Below are 20,605 nucleotides of genomic sequence, written 5' to 3'. Positions count from 1 at the left end.
TTAGGACTGCAGTGGATCATCTAGAACTGCTCATTAATATCAACCCAACCTACAAGGGCTGGCTGGCCTAATAACCGGTCAGGAGAAATATTACAAATAAGCATATGTTGGATTTATATTGTGTGGTCTCATCGTACATCTTGTTATAGAAATATATACTTTTTATTATGAAACTCGTGTGGAGTCCATTTGTGGTGCCATCATTGGGTTACTGAGAGCGTGGTTGCAAATACTTTACACACTTGCCTTGAAGATAAGCCTGGCTGCTCGTGCCAAGCTACCGAGAAGGGTGAGCAGGGGCTAACTGAGAAGGTGTCCTTCCTTTCCCTGACATGGAAGCAAGGGTCCCTATTTGGCCTACGGTACCTACCTCAGCCACCTAGCACCCCCAGTTATAACTGGTAGGATCCTTATTCAATTACATAAACTTTATTGTAAGCTTGAGCAATAGTTGGAGCGAGTAAATTTGGAATTAAAATCAATGGGATAAGGCTGAACCTTGTATCAGCACGTCAGGTTGGTATCAGCCACGGCCGGTGGTAGGTGTAACTGCAGGGCGGTGACGTAGGGAGGAGGAGGGGCAGGGTGGAGGGTTGTGACCTATGGATTACGGACATTAACAGGTAAGTAAACATATAAATAAATAAAACGAATTTCGTTGCGCGCACTGCATCGCATTAAGTGATGCAGTGCACACAACGAAATTCGTTTTATTTATTTATATGTTTACTTACCTGTTAAAGTCCGTAATCCATACATTACAACCCCCCACCCTGCCCCTCCCCCTCCCTACATCACCGCCCTGCAGTTACACCTACCACCGGCCGTGGCTGGTTAGTATTGAGACTTGCGTCCTGTTTCGGCTCCATTTTTACTTTCAGTCGAGTAGCATATAAAACAAACTATAATAAATAAGTTCTACCATCCTGAAGTGACCATACTTATACAACATATTGAGCTAGTGTTAGTACTGCAATATTGGTATGTAAGGCCAATAGATATTAGTTACACCTTCAAAAGCAACCCCATTGATTGTGTAACAGCTCCTGTGTCCCATAACTCAATTAAATATAAAGTGGAAAATATTCATTCCCTAACAATTGCAATATAGAGCAGAATTTCAGTTATGTACATGTAATGCCAATCCCTAATTTCCCATATCTAAATAAAATTGTACTTATAACTTGTGACTGTCTACTCAATATTCATGCGTCGCTATCTTCTAATCTGTGATTCGCATAGAAATTACTAATTCATTGGGTGAGTCTCTTCAAATGAATCCGTATTTCTCATTAAACATGGAATAAAATCTAGATCTATGAGGAGAATCTGATTAGTACCGCAAAAGTCTCCGAAGTCAATCTTCCGCTAGACCATCCTATACATGTCACACCAACATTAAGTCAATATGGTATAGTGCTTTTATAACATCAGAATTTACACCATAGTGATCATGTTCGGATCTAAACTTTCATTACATTATTAGTTACATTCCAGATCAATGTGTATGAGGTAGACATTGATGAAGCAAGCTATCTTCATTTCTCCTCATTACTTCCTCTTTGCATTTGTGCTGAAAAATTTGTAAATCTAGGCCTAAGATTTTTCTGCATCCTAAAATTATGGTTGCATTTTAGTAACAGTAGTAAAACAATCCTGCTACTATTGGGCCTTGTGTCACCTGACATCTTTTCCTGATTAACTTTCAGCACAAAACTGCTCCACAAGCTTGGATGAAGATTTATTTCCAAAGCTTGAAGTTTACTGCAGTTGGTTTACATATTTGTAAGGTTTCATTTACCCAGTAAGCACTAAAAAGGAATACGATTGGTTCATTATTGTGTATTATCTATAATTTGCATGAAGTGTTTCGCTCCTGAAAGTATTCAACATTTCTGCAGGCCTATGAGTTTTTATAGACTCATAAAAACCCCCACTGCTGTATAATTGGTGGCCTTATCTCTCATGTAACGATTAACACAAAACATCTGACATTCTAGCCCCCACGCCCCTCTCTGTTCCCTAAATATCCAATTAATTGATTCAGCTACCCACTTCATTTACTTTCTCCATTGTCTGGGCATCATGGCATGCCGGGCAATTTTTCATCTAAGCAAAAAGTATAATCAGTGGTATAACCATGACTGGTTGAGCAGGTAGGCAAATATTTTTTTGGTTTTTTTGCACTATTTCTTTTGTGTATATGTTAGATATGATTTACACAATAAACACTAAAAAAGGGTTGAAGCTGATTCATTATTGTGTATTGTTGTACACTTCTGTGTTTTTTACCATGCACAATTTGTAATTAATGATCAGCACTTTCTAAAAGTCTATTATTTTCATTGCTAAATCAATTATGTAGTGTCTGCTTGTTGTTTCGTCTTTAGCAAGAAAGGGTAAGAGAGAGTGTTTCATTTTCTAGAAACCAATGTTAAATTGCTGCAAATCTGTCTTACTTAGATTTCCAAGCTTGTTTTCTTATACTGCCAATGACCATTTAATCTAAATCAGCTCATTATTTGTCGACTTTTATGCTTTTATTATTTGTTCTCATAAAGTATCCTGCATGTTCATTCAGCGGCCACACGTCATTGCTAGCTTACAAGAATGCAGCACTCACACATTAAAAACCCATGTACTTGATCACTCACTCTTTTATGCACTTAGTTATTCATTCAACCATTGAATTGTTCTCACGCTCACTGATCAATCAAACACAAACTTAACAATCGGTGAATAAATACATTCACTTAGAAAATAGCCAAACCTATTGGCTTTTTTCAGGTTTGTTATTCCAAATGCTCTCTAAATGCGCTGATTTATTTTGTAAGTAAAATATCCAACTGTCATGGAATGATATAGTAAAGCTAGGTCACTAAGCAAAATGTGAATTCTAGTAAGCCGTACATCGGTGGTGTCCAATGTAAGACAAGGAGGGTTGGAACTATGGCAGGTATTCAGGATAACACTGTCTATGCAACTTAAATTCACAGCATAATATTTTTTATGATATTGTTATCCTTAAAATGTGGCTTGAGTCCAGCCCTCCAGAATCAACAATGGACAACATCAATGTACATAGTTAGATAAACCGACAACAGTCATGCAGAGTGCTATTCAGATCAAAGTAGCATTGGCATAGAAATGTCTCTGCTAATTTTGAGGAAGCAAAAAATCACCCTAATGCTAAAGACCATTGAGGCAATTGTCTGTACAGTTATGGATTGTTCTTTTACGAATGAAGATTTTTACTTCAATTAGTCTGATTAAACCAAAATAAGACAACTCCCAGAATGCACTTAAGCAAGATCTAAACTAGAAAAGTCATGTCATAAGTATAAATTAGGATTGTGCATACATAGATTGATAAACTCACACAAGATATATACCAGGAGCAAACAATGATCACATCTTCCAAACGGCGACGTATTATCCACACTGTAGTGAACTTATACTTTCTACAGATAGTCTGACCTAGACTACAAAAGTTGTATGATAGTTTTATTTTTGTAAGGAACTTCAAGTGCAGTGAAGCTGAGTAGACAGCTTGGAAACCAAAATATCAGGGTGACCTTTCCTCTGCTCTTTTCAGCAATAGGTCAGCACTGCAGAGGCAATCAGATGTGGTCCAGCCAGGCTTCTAATAGGATGTCAGCTCCAAGCAACCAATTTAAGCATTGGTAAGAAAACCCAGGCTGCAAACAGCGAAGCGCGGACATCCTCAAATTGTTGACAATTTCAATCCAAGAGAAAGATGAGAAGGGTGTACATATATTTCTCAAACCCACATTCCTCTGCCAGCTTCGAAATCAGCACCGCGAACGCAGCTTGAAAGAATACGATATAAAATATATACTACCTTAGCAGGACTAGCGAAAAATAATTAACCTACCCCATCTTACAGATCTAAAATAGGAAAGTGAAAAGTGCAGGAAAGTCTGCCATTAGTGCCAGTGCGCTTCAGCGGATGATAGCAGGAGTAGTCTGCGGCTGATTTTCAGCTCTTTGACAAGTTATCTGCGCCTGAGGTAGTTCAGACACCTGTCATAAAAAGGTATAACTCGGTTGTCTATTTAGAGTGCCGTCCCGAGAAAATAGGGAAACGTCGAGAGTGAAGGTGCAAGTGAAGCTGGTGTGCGCTGTGAATGAAGTATCAGGATGTTTAAAGGTGTAGAATGAGATTTGTGAAGGGGTGCCCCTACGACCCTCCACATTCCCCAATAGTTATATGGCTGCTAATGTCTGTGGTTTTAATTTATTTATAAGGTGCCATTTTCTCCTTTTTCTGTTTCAGCATGTAGGGTTTCCAATACTCCTCACGCCTGTGAGTGTGAAATCCCTCCTCTCTCTCAACAGTAGTAATAATTAAACATTATTATCTGTGCATCCAGCTTTTTTCATGTATATCTGTTTAAAAAGGATACTTAGCTACAACTGGAATAAAATGGGTTACATTCAATCAGTGATGTAAAATCACATTGATGGGCCTTTGAGGCCTTAAGCGGAGTTGTATCCATGTGCAATGTCAATGTAATAATCAATCCTAGCAGCAGGTTTTTTCCTTATGTAAATGATGCTACATAGTGTTAATAGTGAAATTGACATTTGCACTGTAATAAATGTGTGTGTGTGTGTGTGTTTGTATATATATGTATAAATCTCTCTCTCTCTCTCTCTCTCTCTCTCTCCATATATAAATATATATTCACTGAAAAAACCATAGGTTTTAGGGAAAGTTATAGTTAGTTGGACATTTCACTCATAAAAAACCAGAGAAATTCCCTCGTTATAGTTAGTTCAGCTAACTATAACTCGCGCCCCCGCAATGCACTGCTGATGACGTCACATATTACATGACTGATGACATGGTCAGTGATATCACTGATGACATCACTGATGACATCTCAAATGACATCACTGATTACATCATCCATGTGATAATTTGATGCATCTTCTCACACCCTAATATAACCTTCGATACACCCACTCTAAAATACAGACTACCATTTTCGAAACAATAAACACATCAACACCAATTACTAAATATGCACTGACTGATTACTAGGTCTACACACACATCCACTCATTCACCATACAGTTACTCTTACATGCAGTCACTCATCAATACAACACTATCATATGCATATGCACTCATACACCTATACAGACACTTATACACTGCCACACATCTAGAGTTACTCACACACCTAGTCAGTCATGCAAATAATCAATCATACTTCTATTTACTCACCTATACAGTTATACAGACACCACCTCACTTATTCATACAGATACTAACACATAATTACGTTCTTATAGAATCACTGATACAAATACACACTCATCCATGCAACCACTCTCACAATTACTGACTCTCACATATAGTTATTTATATACACCATCACTCACATATCCTGCCTTTTACATATATATTTACTTGCACATGTACCACTGAGACATCCATTCACTCACCAACACACCCATACACACACTCACCCACCCAAACAGCTGTTTTCACATGCACTCTTGAACCCATACACCCAGTTAATCAACCACTCACACATCTCCCACCCACCCACACACACACTAAGGCAGCCATATAAATACTCAGGCAAGCAATCAATAACCAATATAGACACTCATGAAGCTACTCACCAACCCATGCAGCAGCTTATATAACAACAAACAGACTGATACAGTCTTTCACACAGTTTAGTCACAAACCCATGCATTCAGTAAGACACATTGAATCACTCACTTATATCAGTCAAATGCCTACTTAATCCTCCATACAGACACTTATGGATGATTAAGTAGGTGTGTGACTGACTGTATAACTGAGTGATTAATTATGTCTTGCTTAATACATGTGTTACCAACTGATACAGATAGTAAGACAGTTTAGGTGTAAGCAGTTGCATGGTTTGGTTAGCAGCTAAATGAGCATCTATATCAGCTACGGATTGCTTGGCTGAGTATCTGTATGGGTGCCTGAGTGTCTGTGTGGGTGGGTGAGGGGTGTGACTCTGTGCATAGATATGTGAGTGGATAATTCACTGGTTATATGGGGAAACATCCTTTACAACAAAACTTTTACAACGCAGGTTTTACAACGAAAACCATTACAACACATTGCACTGGGGGGGGGGCGCTCTAGGATAGGGAATAGTTTAAATTTACTATCCAACACCTTCCCTACTATCCACGGGGACTGGAGTTGGAATAGTTAATTAAACTATTCACTATCCAGCACCCCAAAGCGCTATGCGTTGTAACAGCATGCGTTGTAAAAACTGCATTGTAACAGAATGCGTGGTAAAAGAATGCGTTGTAATATCATACATCCGTTATATGTATTCAAGTCTATATCTGTGAAGGGCTCTATGGCTGGGTGAGTGTGTGTATGAGTGTCTAGGAGAATGAATGGATGCCTCAGCGTTACATGTGTGAATAACTCCAAATACAAAAGCCAGTATATATGAGTGTTGGAGTGTATAAATGAGTATATGTGAGACTGAGTGATTGTCAGAGTGCCTGTATGGATCAGTGCATGCTTGTATTAGTTATTGTATTAGAGTGTAAGTATGTGTTAGTATAAATTTAAATAAGTGAGGTGCTATGTGCATAACTGTACAGGTGAGTAAATGGAAGTTTGATTGAATATTTCCATGACTGACTAGGTGTGTGAATAACTCTATCAATGAGAGGCGGTTTGTGAGTGTCTGTATAAATATGTGCCTGGATATGATAATGCTGTATTGATGGCTGACTGAATGTATGAGTGACTGTATGGGTGAATGAATGGATGTATGTGTAGACCTAGGAATTAGTGAGTGGATATATACTAACTGGTATTGGTGTGTTCAAGCTTTCGAAAATTATAGTCTGTGCTTTAGAGTTGGTGTATCAAGTGTTATATTATGCTCTGAGGAGGTGCATCAGATTTTCACGTGGATGATGTCATCAGTGATGTCATTTGAAATGTCATCAGTGATGTCATCAGTGATGTCAATGACCATGTCATGAATGATGTAATATGTGACGTCATCAGCAGTGCATTGCGGGGGCTCGAGTTATAGTTAGCTCAACTAACTATAACCAGTTCAATCCTCTTCTTTTATATGAGTCAAATGTCCAACTAGCTATAACGTCCCCGAAACCTATGTTTTTTTTACTGAATTTCAAAGGTTTTTTATAATGCTAATTCCTAACTATAACGTCTGTAAAACCTATGATGTTTTCAGTGAATTTCACAAGTTTTTTTAAATGCTAATTTCATAATTTAAAGTTTACCAAACCTATATTTTTTCTTTTTTTTTGTAATATTTTGGAACTCTATTATACTTCTTTTTTTTACTTTAAAAATTATGTAATGTTTGATATCTTCCCCAAAAATTATGTATATCTTTTTTTCCCCAAAAACTGCACTCCTATACCGGTAGTGTACCAAGCTCCATCACAATACAAATCCTATCCGCCATATTGCTAAACTCGTAAATGATGCGCATTTTGTATCCGACGGATTTGTGGCACCGCATCCCGAGTAACATCATATACGTATGAGGATCTATATATCAATAATGTGACTGATCTATGCGCACATCGCATAGCTACTTTCTAATATAAAGGATGAGAATCCCAATTGATTAGTAGAGGGAGTACTTCAGCTGACACTGAGGGTCCTTGCATGCTGAGAAATAACCAAAAAGTTGTCTGACTTCCTGTGAGAGGTGTCCAATTTGCGACAAAGACGGGGTCCTTCCCTCTATCCCATCAGTTAATAGGGTTGGATCATCCCTTGAGGGGATTCTTGGTTGTACACCTATATAAACTTTAGACACTTAGAGAAGGGTTCGCATAGTGGGAGAGTGCTAGATTTGTGTCTTGTTTATATGCCTGCATAGATACATTGTTTAGCACCATGGTAAAACTATATCTACTCTTTACCCTTTTGGCGATTGTAATCAGGTTTATCTGCTTTTGTCTACTAATCATTGCAGCACATATATTTTATGCAAGAACAACATTGCTTTAATACATATTATTGAAAAATGTCCCTCTGTATATTTCTCTGAGAATAAGTAAGCACGAGTGAATGAGCAAAAGGTTCTGTAGTTTCCACGATCCCTTAGGGGTCAGAGTTTTCATTTTATTGGTTGCCAGAAACTATTTGCCCCCTGGTATGTAGGAGGGGGCTTATGGAGGTACTGTGAGCTAGCTGGTCTATAGGCCAACATATCCTGTGGGGGTGCCTGGAATCAGTCTTCACACCAAGCCCATACTTGTCTAAACAATGTGTAGGTCTTACTAATTGGAAGGAACTAAACAACACTTCCCTCTAGCCTTTGAGTGACATCTTAAACAGCTCAAGTCTCCTGGTCACCCTTTATAAGGTCACTCGTAGTCCCTCCCTGGAAACAAATATGTTATTGGTACTTGCCCATTTTTAACTTTACATGCTCTCACCAATTTAAGTGATGATGTATGCATACTCTGAACTCTGGCCCATATGTACAAAAAAAATAAGAATTGCAATTTCCAAATTGTGATTCTTACCAAATTCCAATTAGCAAATTGAAATTTCTAATTAAAGAAAACTTACATATTTTCGATAGCGATTCTGAGTGGGTCTCAAATCAACCTACCACATAAATATAAATAAGGTAGGTCATAGTTTTAGACCCATTAGGAATGATAGCCATCACAGAGATGTGTCCTGCTGGGGTCAGCAGACCACCGTGTGTGTCATTGCTTTTTAATTAGGAAAGCTTTTTTTTTAAAGGAAAATAGAATGTGTTTCAAAAATTGAAAATTAAACCTTTAAGTTTCATAAGAGTTGGCCTGCTCTTAAAAAATATTTTTGTTTACATTCTCAAAGGAGAAGAGAGCCCTTCGAGACCCCTTCCCATTTGCAAATGGCTATCACTACGTTTTGGTAGTTAGAACATAATTATTATTTTGTGACCGTAATTTGATCACAAAAGATCCATATGTTAGACCTGTAGGGTGATCTCCACCCCCAAATTTTTGCCTTTTCCCTCCATTTTTTTGCTGATCTTATTTTTGCTAGCCTTATGGCTCTGTGAACTTTACCTCTGCTAACCAGTGCTCAAGTGCTTGGGCTCTCTCCTATAAACATGGTAATGTCGGCTTATCCCTAATGGGCATATTTAATTTGCTTATACGTCCCTAGTAAAGTGGGACTACATGTACCCAGGACCTGTTAATTAATTGCTACTTGTGGGTCTGCAGCACTGATTATGCATCCACTTAAGTAGTCCTTTAAACTTGTCTCAGGCCTGCCTTTGCAGAGCCTGTGTGTGCAGTTTTAAGCTGCCAGTTTGACCTGGCAAACAAATGCTAGTCTCAAACCTTCCTTTCCAACACATATTAGTCACAACCAGGGTAAAGCTTGTAAAGCCCAGAAGACAGGGTGCATTGTATTTTTTACTTTGAAGTTGTACATGCCTTGGTGATGAAAAGCTCTTCAATTCATGTTTCACTACTGCAAGACCTATCTCTCCCACAGAATAACAGTGGAGTTGCCGTATTATATTTTATAAGTATATTTTACAAATGGGAAGGGATAACCATTTCATGTTTGCTGTCTCTGGAATCACAATTGAAAATCCTAACTCATAGTGAAGTCACATTTTAAATTACAATTCTGAAAATGGCCCTGTGAGAAAATTGGCATTTTCTTGCCATAGCCATTAAGTGCCTGTAGCCTGACTCTGGTTAAATGAATGGCTGTACCTGACAGTTGAGCCTTGTATATTCCTCCTAGACAGCCACTTACAATAGGGAGAGTAGGTGTGCCTGGATGGGTCACCACTGGCAGCATGGGAGCAAGAAACTGCTCCCACTTATACCTGAATAGGTTGTGTCCTGCCTCCGCACAAAGCGATGCATAACCCCTGTAGTTAATCTGAAGCCAGGGCAGGGAAGGATGGATGCCTGGAGACTCCAAAGGAAAACCTTTAGAAAGTTCGCCCCCACTCTTAAGGCATAACTGGGTATAAATATTGGATTTGAGACACCAACTCTTTAGTACACTTCTGGACCTGTGGATACTGTGCCAGGAAGAAGGACTGATGTGCTGCTGAAGGGCTGCTACTCTTCTGGACTACATTATGCTGGACTCCTGCTTTGGTGTGCTGACCTGCTGCCCTCTTCCCTGGGTGAGAAGCAATGGACCTGCATTTCATGAACCTAATTTCCATAGTGACTCCAAGGGCTAGTTATCTGGCTTCCTGATCCAAAGTCTCAGGGACATAACAGGCTTCCAACAATCTTGCACCTGAACTCTGCTATGTGTTAGTCTACCCTGCAATGAGGTGCCACACAATTTGCTCAGAAGTGGACTTAAGGAGCATGGCCAGCCTCTGAAGACCCAGCAGAACCAACGGATCTCCACTGCTATGTGGCACAACCCCGAGTAGAACTAGCGCATCTCTGCTACTGCGAGGATTGGATCTGTCACAAAGACTTGTGTCACCACTGCAGCTCGTATAACCTTCAGAACTGCCGCTGTATAATGCTTCCTTGGTGCAGGCCCTCACATCTCTCATTGACAACAGCCTCAATGATGATGCTGAACTCCTCATCACCATCTCACTGCTCTTCAGAATCGACGCATCGCCCTAACTGCGCACAGAATCCTTGACACATCACAAATCCTGTTGACTGGATCCTCAATGCTCACATAGGCCCTCACACCATAGCCTATGCCTTATCTGGGAACTGTTGCACTGTTTCAGCTGCTCAAAGTATCTTCGACTTGGATCCAAGCAACGCTCGGCAAACCAGTATTGAAGGCATTTTTGCAGCGCCCCTTCCTGGGTCCATGTAGCCAGCCCATGCCCCAATGTGGTAGGCCTGAGATTGTAAATTTGTCCCGGTCCAGCGTGACCATATATCCATATGTGGCGCTTTCCATCTTTTGGTCATATTTTCACAGAAAAATTCAATATCTACAGGTATATTAATTGTTTTTTTGTTGTGTTGGTCTTGTTTTATTTATTAAACTAATATCTATTTTTCTAATACGGCATGGAATCTTTTTGTGTTGCGGTTTCACCCTTTTTGTTCTTTGAAGTGTTTCACAAATACCTTCCTCTAAGGTAAAGATGACTGCTTTGTGCCAAGCTACAGAGAGGTGGAGCAAAGGTTAATTTGGGGTTTGCTTGTGCCTTACCCTGACAAGGATTGTGGTTGCTGCTTGACCAGGTTTCACACGCCAGTCAAACAACAACCCACATTATTACAACATACTGCTGTGATTTGGTAGATGGAAGGTATGCCCTAAACACAGCCCTCAAATTCCTGAATAACAATTTGGCATTTGTAGATTACAATATGCTTTTTTTCAGGTCACAAACGGGCTGATTATGCAATTTGTACTTATGCCCCTTATAGTTTATTACCTCACAGCTTGCCTTCAATGCTATTAATTATTACAAAAAGTGGTTCTCACGAGCTTAGTAAAGCTAAGATTTGATCTAATGAATCGGTTTGTTTCATATTTGTGTACTTTAAAGAGTGCTAAGAAAAATACATCTTTACATATTTCAAAAGGATGAAGACCCGGAACCAGTTTTAGTTTTTTTACACACTGATCCTTGACTAAATCAATGAAAATAAAACACAATATCAAAGCGCCTGGAACTGCTTTCTTTCTGCAGACCACAGTACAATGCCAGACATGACCTCTGATTGTTCATGGTAAATTATAAAATACTCATGCACTATTTATTGCAAGAGGAGAATATACTGCAGCGGAATGATAGTACTAAAACTCTCTGTATTATTCATATATTCCAGTAGAAATTTTAAACATAGCAATCACAGGAACAAAACTGACTGTGTAATCCTATTAAATGCTAGGCTTTCAGTTTATAGGGATATAAAAACTCTCTAATCTCTATTGATAAATAATGCATGAACAATACTGAACCGAATCCTCAATAAAACAACCAACACAATGTATTCCACTCATCTAATAACCATACTACCCCATTAATGAGAGAATGCAATAGGTTATTCGTGTGTGAAATGTGCAATACAACAAAAAAGAAGTATGTTAAGAGACTCAGTAAAAAATCTCTCTGTTACTAAAGCAGCACAATGACTTCTTTGGATGTCAAGAATACACACATATCGCTGGGAAAAGGCTGGCCCATTTGTTTCAAAGGGGAAGACTGTAGTTAGTGAAAGGTTTGGTGTTATTTATGTGTTGTTTGTATTTACAATTTTGACATAACCGAATACAAAATTTGAGATGTGATGGAACCTCTCTGAATCAAAAGCTAAAGTGCAAAAAATAGGTGGATATAGCAGTGCTGTTGATGCCTCTGGCTTGAAGAGATCAAGAAGCGACAACAGAAAAAGAAGGGAGGCTACGCTCTTTGAACCCATTTTACCCCAGTAGCTGCAATACTTTTCCCCCTCCAGAGTCCCTCCACAGCAACTAGGAGCTGTTGAGGGGGAGGGCGCACCTGTTGAGTGGAGATGGATTTCATGTTAGTTTCATTACCCAGCACTTTGGCGAGTTGACTTCCATGGTTTTCAACTTATTTGTTTTTTATTTTTTTCTGTTAGGTTTTTCTCTTTGGGCAGCAAACATAGTAAAAAAGAAAAGGACAATGTCATTTAGTGATCATTAATTATCAGCTTTGTGATAAAAAATATTATTTATTGAAAAATTCATCAATATCATCAAGAACTGTTCTTAAGGTTGTTTCACCAAGATCTGGTCAATCAATCAATCAGGAGATTCCAAGCGCACTACTCACCCATGAGGGTCTCCAGTCTCTGAGGGAGGATGGATCAGCAGCTCTGCTCAGCCGAAGAGCCAGATCTTGAGAGTCTTCCTGAAGGTGTTCAGGGAGGGGGCGTGTCTGATGTCTGCCTGGAGCTCGTTCCAGGTCTTGGCTGCTATGTGGGAGGAGGATCTTCCGCCTGCTCTCTGGCTCTGTGGATGCGGGGGGTTTTGGCCAGTGAAGGGTTGGAAGATCGGAGGTTTCATTTGGGTACGTGGAAGTTGATTCTGTTGTTAAGGTATTTGGGTCCGGTGTTATGTAGGCTTTTGTAGGCATGAGTGAGGATTTTGAAGGTGACTCATTTCTCCACGGGGAGCCAATGGAGCCTTCGTAGGTGTTGGCTGATGTGTTCATGCCTGGGGATGCAGAGGAGGAGTCTGACAGCAGTGTTTTATATTGTCTGGAGTTTGTGGAGTAGGGACTTGTTTAAGCCTCCATAGAGTGCGATTCCATAGTCCAGTCTGCTGGAGATGAGTGCATGGGTGACTTTCTTTCTTGATTCGGGGTGGATCCTTTTGAAAGTCTTGCAGAGGATGCAGAGGGTGTTTAAGCAGCTGGAGGTGATGGCATTTACCTGTCTCTTCATGGTGAGGGATGAGTTGAGTACGATGCTGAGGTTTTTGGCGTGGTACGCTGGGGTGGGTGGGTTTCTGAGGACGGTTGGCAAGCAGGTGTTGTCCCATGATGAAGGGGTGGTTTCAAGGACAACGACTTCTGTTTTCTCTGCATTGAGTTTCAGGCAGCTGTTGGTCATCCAAACTGCAATGTCTTGCACTCCTTTCTGAAAGTTGAGTCTGGCGGTGGTGGGGTCTTTGGTGAGGGAGAGGATGAGCTGGGTATCGTTGGCATAGGATACCATGTTGAGTCCGTGTTGTCGGACGATGGAGACGAGGGGGATCATGTAGATGTTGAAGAGGGTCGGGCTCAGTGATGACCTCTGTGTGGCTCCGCAGGTGATTTTCATGGGATCGGAGAGGAAGGATGGTAGTCTGATTCTGTGGCCTCTTACAGTGAGGTATGATGTGATCCAATCTATGGCTGTCCCTTGTATGCCAGCGTCATGTAAACTTGCGACGAGTGTGTGGTGGGAGAAGGTGTCAAAGGCTGCTGACAGGTCAAGTAGGATAAGGGCTGCAGAGTGGCCTTGGTCCAGGAGGGTGCAGATGTCGTCTGTGGCGGCGAGTAGGGCGGTCTCGGTGCTGTGGTTGCTTCGGAATCCAGATTAGGTCGGGTCGAGGATGGCATTGTCTTTGATGAATCGTGTCAGTTCCCTGTTCACTGTGCTCTCTGCGACTTTGGCTGCGAAAGGGAGGAGTGAGATGGTCCGGTAGTTCTTGAGGTCGGTGGTGTTGGCTGTGGGCTTCTTAAGCAGAGGCCTGACTTCTGCGCGTTTCCAGTCATCTGGGAAGATGTCTGTCTCGAAGGTGGTGTTGATGGTGCATTGTAGTTGGGGGCAATGGTGGAGGCGGTCTGTGGAAGATGTGTGGAGGGTAGGGGTCGTTGGGGGCCCATGAGTGGATGCCTGTCACGGTCAAGGCGATGTCTTTGTCCGTCGGTGTCCCGGTGGAGATGGTGGGCTGGCTGGGACGGGCTAGCTGAGGCGTCTGGTGGGTGGTCGATGAAATTGTCGTAGAGCTTTAGGATCTTGAGGTGGAAGTAGGTTCCAAACTTATCGCAAAGGTCTTGGGATGGGGTAAAATCTGTGGCTTCAATGCAGGGGTTGCTGAATTCCTGAATCACACTGAATAGTTCCTTGAGATTGGTGGATTTGGCAAGAATTTTGTTGTGGATGAAGGTCCTCTTGGTGGTTCTGTCATGGCCTCCTGTTTTCGGGTGTCTTGATGTTTCTCCAGTTCTTCTCCAGGCATCTGCAGGTGCATCTGGCTACTTGGAGACTGGTGGTGAACCAGGCAGCTTTCCTGGGCAGCTTTCCTGGGGCGCTGTCTTTTGGGCTTGCATAGCGGGCCAGCTCGTCTGAGCAGTTGGAGATCCAGGTGTGGAGTTCCCTGGCTGCGGTGCTGGCATCGGATGTCGAGGTGTGGGTATTTTGGGTGAGGGTGGAGTTGAGTTGCTCGTCAGTGACATGGCTCCAGTTCCTCCATGTTGGGCATGGGCTGGTTTGGGTGTCTTGGGTTTGTCGACGGTGAAGTGTACGCAGTGGTGGTCGGTCCATGTGGGTTGGGTTGTGTGACTGAAGTGAACGCTGTTTCCTGCAGCGAAGATGGGGTCGAGGGTGTGTCCTGCCCTGTGGGTCGGAGTGGAGACAAATTGTATAAGTCTTATATTGGCGAGGTTGTCACGCAGTGTGGTGGTATCGGGGTTGCTGGGGTTGTCGATGTGGAAGTTCAGGACTCCGACGAGTAAGTAGTTAGTTGAGGTGAAGGTGTGGAGCATGATGAGGTTGGTGATGGTGGCACCGAAGGGGGCCTGTGGGCCGGGTGGTCTGTATACGAGTGTTCCGTGGAGAGTGGCGTTGGGGCTGGTCTGTATCTAGAAGTGAAGTTATTCAGCGGTAGGGAAGGTTTCGCTGGAAGAGGTGAGGCAGAGGGTGTTTTTGTGTGTGATGGCGAGGCCCCCTCCCAGACAGCTAGGGCAATCTTTCCTCTGGATCTGGTGTCCGTCCCAGATGGTGGTGTTGATGCCAGGGGCAAAGGCTGTGTGGTCCAGGTCTCTGTGAAGAAGGCGATGTTCTGCGAGAGAGGGTCAAGTAGGTTCCAGATTTTCACTGCATGTTTGTGTATGGAGCACATGTTGACGAGGATGCATCTGAGGGTGTCGCTGGTGTTAGCATCAGCGGTGCTGGATGCTGGAATGGTGGTGAGGGTCTGGCAGCAGTGGAGGCAGGAGAAATGGCTGTGGGTCATGTTTGGCGAGGCCTGTTCGCAGTCTCTGAGTCTTCCTGGGTTTAATGCATGGAGGGTGGTTGTGCTGTAGTGGTGGGTGGTCCGAGATGCATGGTCCCTGGCACTGGTTGCCTTCGGGTCGCCTTTGGGTCATGTTTGGGCCATGGATGGGTGCAGACAGGCTTGCCTTCGGCGTGCCAGCTGCGTGCCTGCTGCGCAAAACTGCGCAGTGGCCGCCATTAAGTAGGGGAGGAAGATCAGCAGGGAGGCGGGAGCAGGTGAAAACAGGGGAAGGGGCCGCAGGGGCAGCAGCGGCGGGAAGAGAGAAACGTGAGGAAAACGGGTACAGGAGCGAAATAACAGTATAAGGGGAAAAATACACTGGAGCACAAGAAACATATCAGTTCAAGGGCAAAAGAAACCAGAGCAATCACCAATACCGAACAATCAGGCATGGGGAGATGGGGACAGGCATGAGGCAGCAACGGGCAATGCATGAGGTGTACAGTGGCCTAGAACTCTTCGCCAGAGGGGCCGGAGGACACAGCGGCAGTGACAGTAGAGCGGAGTTGCTTGGGAAAGAGCAGGCCAATGACCGAGGGTCAGCAGTCTTATTTGCACTCCCCCTCAGCGACGGCCATTATGAAGGGGAGGGGGAGGGATGTTCCGCTTTGAGATGGGAGCGGGTGAGAACAGAGGGGAGGGGCCACAGGGAGAGTAGCGGCAGGAAGAGGGGAGCGTGAGGAAAACGGGCACAGGAGCAAAATAACAGTACAAGGGGCAAAATCCCCTGGAGCACAAGAAAAATAACAGTACAAGGGCAAAAGAAACCAGAGCAATTACCAATAATCATGCGCAGGGAGATGGGGACAGGCAGGAGGCAGCAACGGGCAATGCACGAGGCATACAGCAGCCTAGAACTCCTCGCAGGAGGGGTTGGAGCGCACAGCGAGGGTAGACAGTAGAGAGGAGCTGCTAGGGAGAGAGCAGAACAGTAGCCGAGGGTCAGCGGTCTTACTCCCACTGACCCTTACTGGTGAAAAGTAAGTTACTAAATCATTGATTACTTTTAGGTGTCTACATATCCTATGTATCATTTGTTTCCAATTCATATTCATTGAGAAAGGTATACATGCATATTTATTTATAGTGTTTTGTAAAGCATGTTTTGCTTATTTTCGGTCATATCATGCAGTTTCATCATAACTGTGAGAACATGAAGCAAGGCAGTCAGGTGGTTTAGAATAAGACCAGAAAGGAGTTCAATGTCTAAAACTAGAAGCATGACTGTCCTAACCTTGGGAAGTCCTCAAGTGAGTGTTAGCTAATGTTTAAATAATTGAGGCAATTCACCAAAGTTGTGTACTTGCAGAAAATTATCCACGACTCTGGACAGATTTAGTCATCTAACTGCTGCTGCCATCTTGGGAACTAAAAACATAATTTGCTTGTGCCACAGCATATAACAATTCCTTCACAGTTCACCAGGTGCCGGTAAATCTGTATGAGCGCACTATGACCCAATCGATCATTAATGGTAAAAAAAGATCACTAGAAGGACCTTCCATTGTTACCCCCTTCCTCCAGTCTATCTTTGTTTATTGAGCCTATAGTCACTTCGCTTCAGAGCATCGTTGGAATTCTAGGCCCTATTGATATCCTCAGTACTTCAAATATTCATCTATATGTGATACACCTACACATCTTAACTTTGATGACGTTTTGGATCATATCATATAATAGAGTTTAGTCTCAGCGTACAAGATCATTAAAGTAAAAATCATGGGTTCTAATGGACAATGCTGGGCAACGATCAACCCTGTCAACTTTAGGCAACATATCAAAGACTCCGACTATAATTTTTAAGTAGGAGAAACATGGCCAAAATGAGCAAGCTACCATGTTTTAACAAAGATTTCCATCATCAACTCACACCTGCTGAGTGTCTGGATACCCTCCAGAGTGATAGGGCACTCTTCAAATCTGCATAGCATAACAACAACATAATACAATTCACATGATACATCATAAATCAATGTAGCACAATGGATTTAGGTAGTTGTACTTTATGACACTTTCAAAGTTATTAGCATTAGACTTGTTTCAAATGTGTAAAATTGTTTTTATGCCTGGGCAGAATTTGCAGAGTTCTGCTACTTGGAACTGCTTGAAGTGCCGATAAAACTCTACCACATTCAGCAAGTGGCGGAATGCAGTAAGTCGACTGCTTGTGCTGATTTTTAGCGCTGGGAGTTTGTCTCACACTGTAAAATCAGCACGAACAGCATCACGTGCAGTGTACAAGGTTGGGCTTCTTTCTGATGCGTGAGTAGATGTTCTACTCAAGCAGCAGCTTCTTCAACGCAGGTGGCAGTTTTCTCAACTTGAGCGGTAGCAAACTGCTGCTAACAAACGTGATGAAAACTCTCTTTGGGACGTGGTCTAGCATTTGATTTTTCTCACCTGCACTTGCCAATGTGAGTTTTGCAGAACTCTGCACTTGGTGCAGAATATGGTTTGGGCCAAGAATCCGCGAACTCCGCCCGCAGAGCAGAATTTGCCGCCCACCCCTAGTAATTTTCCTCTACAGAATTATGCGGAATGTCAGGAAAATTGTGTGAAGTTATCTGTAATTAGGCGAGAAGCATAATCTGGCATTTAGCACTAGTTTCTCCCTGCAAAACGCACCCTTGTGTCTAAAGTGGGCTCACAGGTGCATTTTGCACTGAGAAATTAGAACCTAATGCAACAGAATATGAACAGCAGCCACCACAAGCTGTTTGCACCCTCTTTTTTTGTTATTACCATGCTCCAGCAGTAGGATTTTTTGCACATAATTACTAGGGTTGGCCACAACTCGTGGAGTTCCACTCCGCAGAATTCCACAGAGTTTCATGAAAACTCTGCAAGATTCTGCGGAGTACCACAAAAGGTGTAATTAGACATGTTGCACTGCTCGTACTGATTTTTAGCACTGGGAGCTGGTTTCACAATGAAAAATCAGCATGAATAGCACCACCCGGTGTGCCTGAGAGCACTGCTTTTTTAGTTGATTTTGCTGCCTCTCAAGTAGATTTTCTACTTAAGCAGCAGTTTTGTGACCGCCAACAGTCGCGACAATCTACATAGGGGAAAATCGCAACAGGTGCCCTGCAAGCGACCAACAATTGTGCTTGGAGATGCCCAATCTCATTTGCACTTGACAACTAACCATTGGCAAGCTGCTTGTGAGATAAAATGTGTCTGGAACTACTCCGCCAACTCTACTGGTAGAGCAAAATGTATCGCCCACCCCTAAAAATTCCTCGCAATTACACGTGTGGGTCTAATAGTGCAATTTTGGTAAATTTCCCATGACAAAAGTAATGTGAAATGTGTCCATTTACACAGGATTACATTGGAGTATCGACAATTTCGCTCACCCCTAATCAATATGGGTCACTAGCTTCCTATTTTGAAAGTTTTATCGAACCTCACATAACCAGTATCTATTATTCAGCAACAAAGTCGTCCAAGACAGATCCCACTGAGTTGAGTAGATTTGTTCTCAAATCCAGCATCCCAAGTATTTTTTTTGAAAGGGGATTTGAGGTACTGTTTGATCTTTGCAAAACCTGAGCGGTACTTTCTCCTCTTGGCAAATATACCCCATTGGGATTATTTGTTCCCTATTCCGGACAATCAATGTTTACTATCTGAAATCACCAAAGCTGCACACTGCACATAAAATATAATCACATTAGTACACCTGACCAAACTATTTATTCGTGTCCAATTTAAAGATTTTGAACTAGTACATAAGCAATTTCTCACTTGTTGATTTTTTGGGGAAAACTCCGCACTTTATAGGTTTCATTTCATGTATCTACAAATCATTAATAATTGATACTGTGCCAAACCATGAAGAGATTCATTTTCTCGCTAAACGGAAATAAGCAATTCATACTGGTCTCTCAGACTTGGAAACGGAGAGGGTATAGTAATTAGAACCATACCTGACACTGTAGTTTGCAATGCAGCACCATGCTTCTGGCGGAACCATTGTGAGAGTGGCCTGTGACTTGGTATAGCCAGGTACTACAGTGGTAGTAGGGCTCCAGCAATACTCCAAAGTGATTGGATGGTTGATTTGCTGCCATCGCGGAGATACAAAGATGGAATGCATTTCTGTCATCAAATGTATAGTGTAGTTTTCATTTTTTTTAAATGCATCTATGCTGAATAGCCCTTATGTAAATAAAGGTTTATGAAGTCTCCCCTTTTATAGCATGTTTAACAGTGTGCTATGTTTGTGTTAAAAATTCCGAACGGATAGCAACATAGAAATCATAAATGGTATGTTGGAACAAGCGCCTTGCTTCTTAAAGAAAACCAGTTTGCAAAATTACCTTGCTTTACTGGTGCAGTCATGTAACCGTGCAGTTTTGGGCCAAACAAATGAGACATAGCAGCAGCATAGAATTACAGCTTTTTCTCAAACCGAAAAAATGGTTACTATGAAAGGATGTTTTGAGAGCAATTAATTACAGCTATGAAAAGTTATGATTAGAATCCTGCTGGCAAAAACTTTCAAAAGGCACTAAAAGCTTCCAGGCATTGATGAGCGAATAAATAGAAAACATCTATTGCACTTTTTATGGATAGCCCACGAAATATAGAAATGAGGTTTTTGTTACATTGCCAACGCAGTTGGCGTTGACTTGATACGCAGCACCAGCAATGGCAGAATTCATGCAAAATGACTAAGATGAATCAAGACAGCACACACACTCTTCACACTAACATGTGATTCCATCCTACTCCAGGCAGAACCCATAGTTCATAGAGGAAAAATAGGTCGTAACCTGCTGTGCCATGTTTCAGTCGAATACCGAATGAAGCAGCAGACACAGGACATGGCAAAGTGCTTCTGAGATCAGCACCAACCCACTGCCCTTC

Source organism: Lissotriton helveticus, chromosome 1_1, assembly GCF_964261635.1.
Source record: "Lissotriton helveticus chromosome 1_1, aLisHel1.1, whole genome shotgun sequence".
In the NCBI taxonomy this organism is placed as follows: Eukaryota; Metazoa; Chordata; class Amphibia; order Caudata; family Salamandridae; genus Lissotriton; species Lissotriton helveticus.
Note: the sequence above shows the minus strand (reverse complement) of the source record.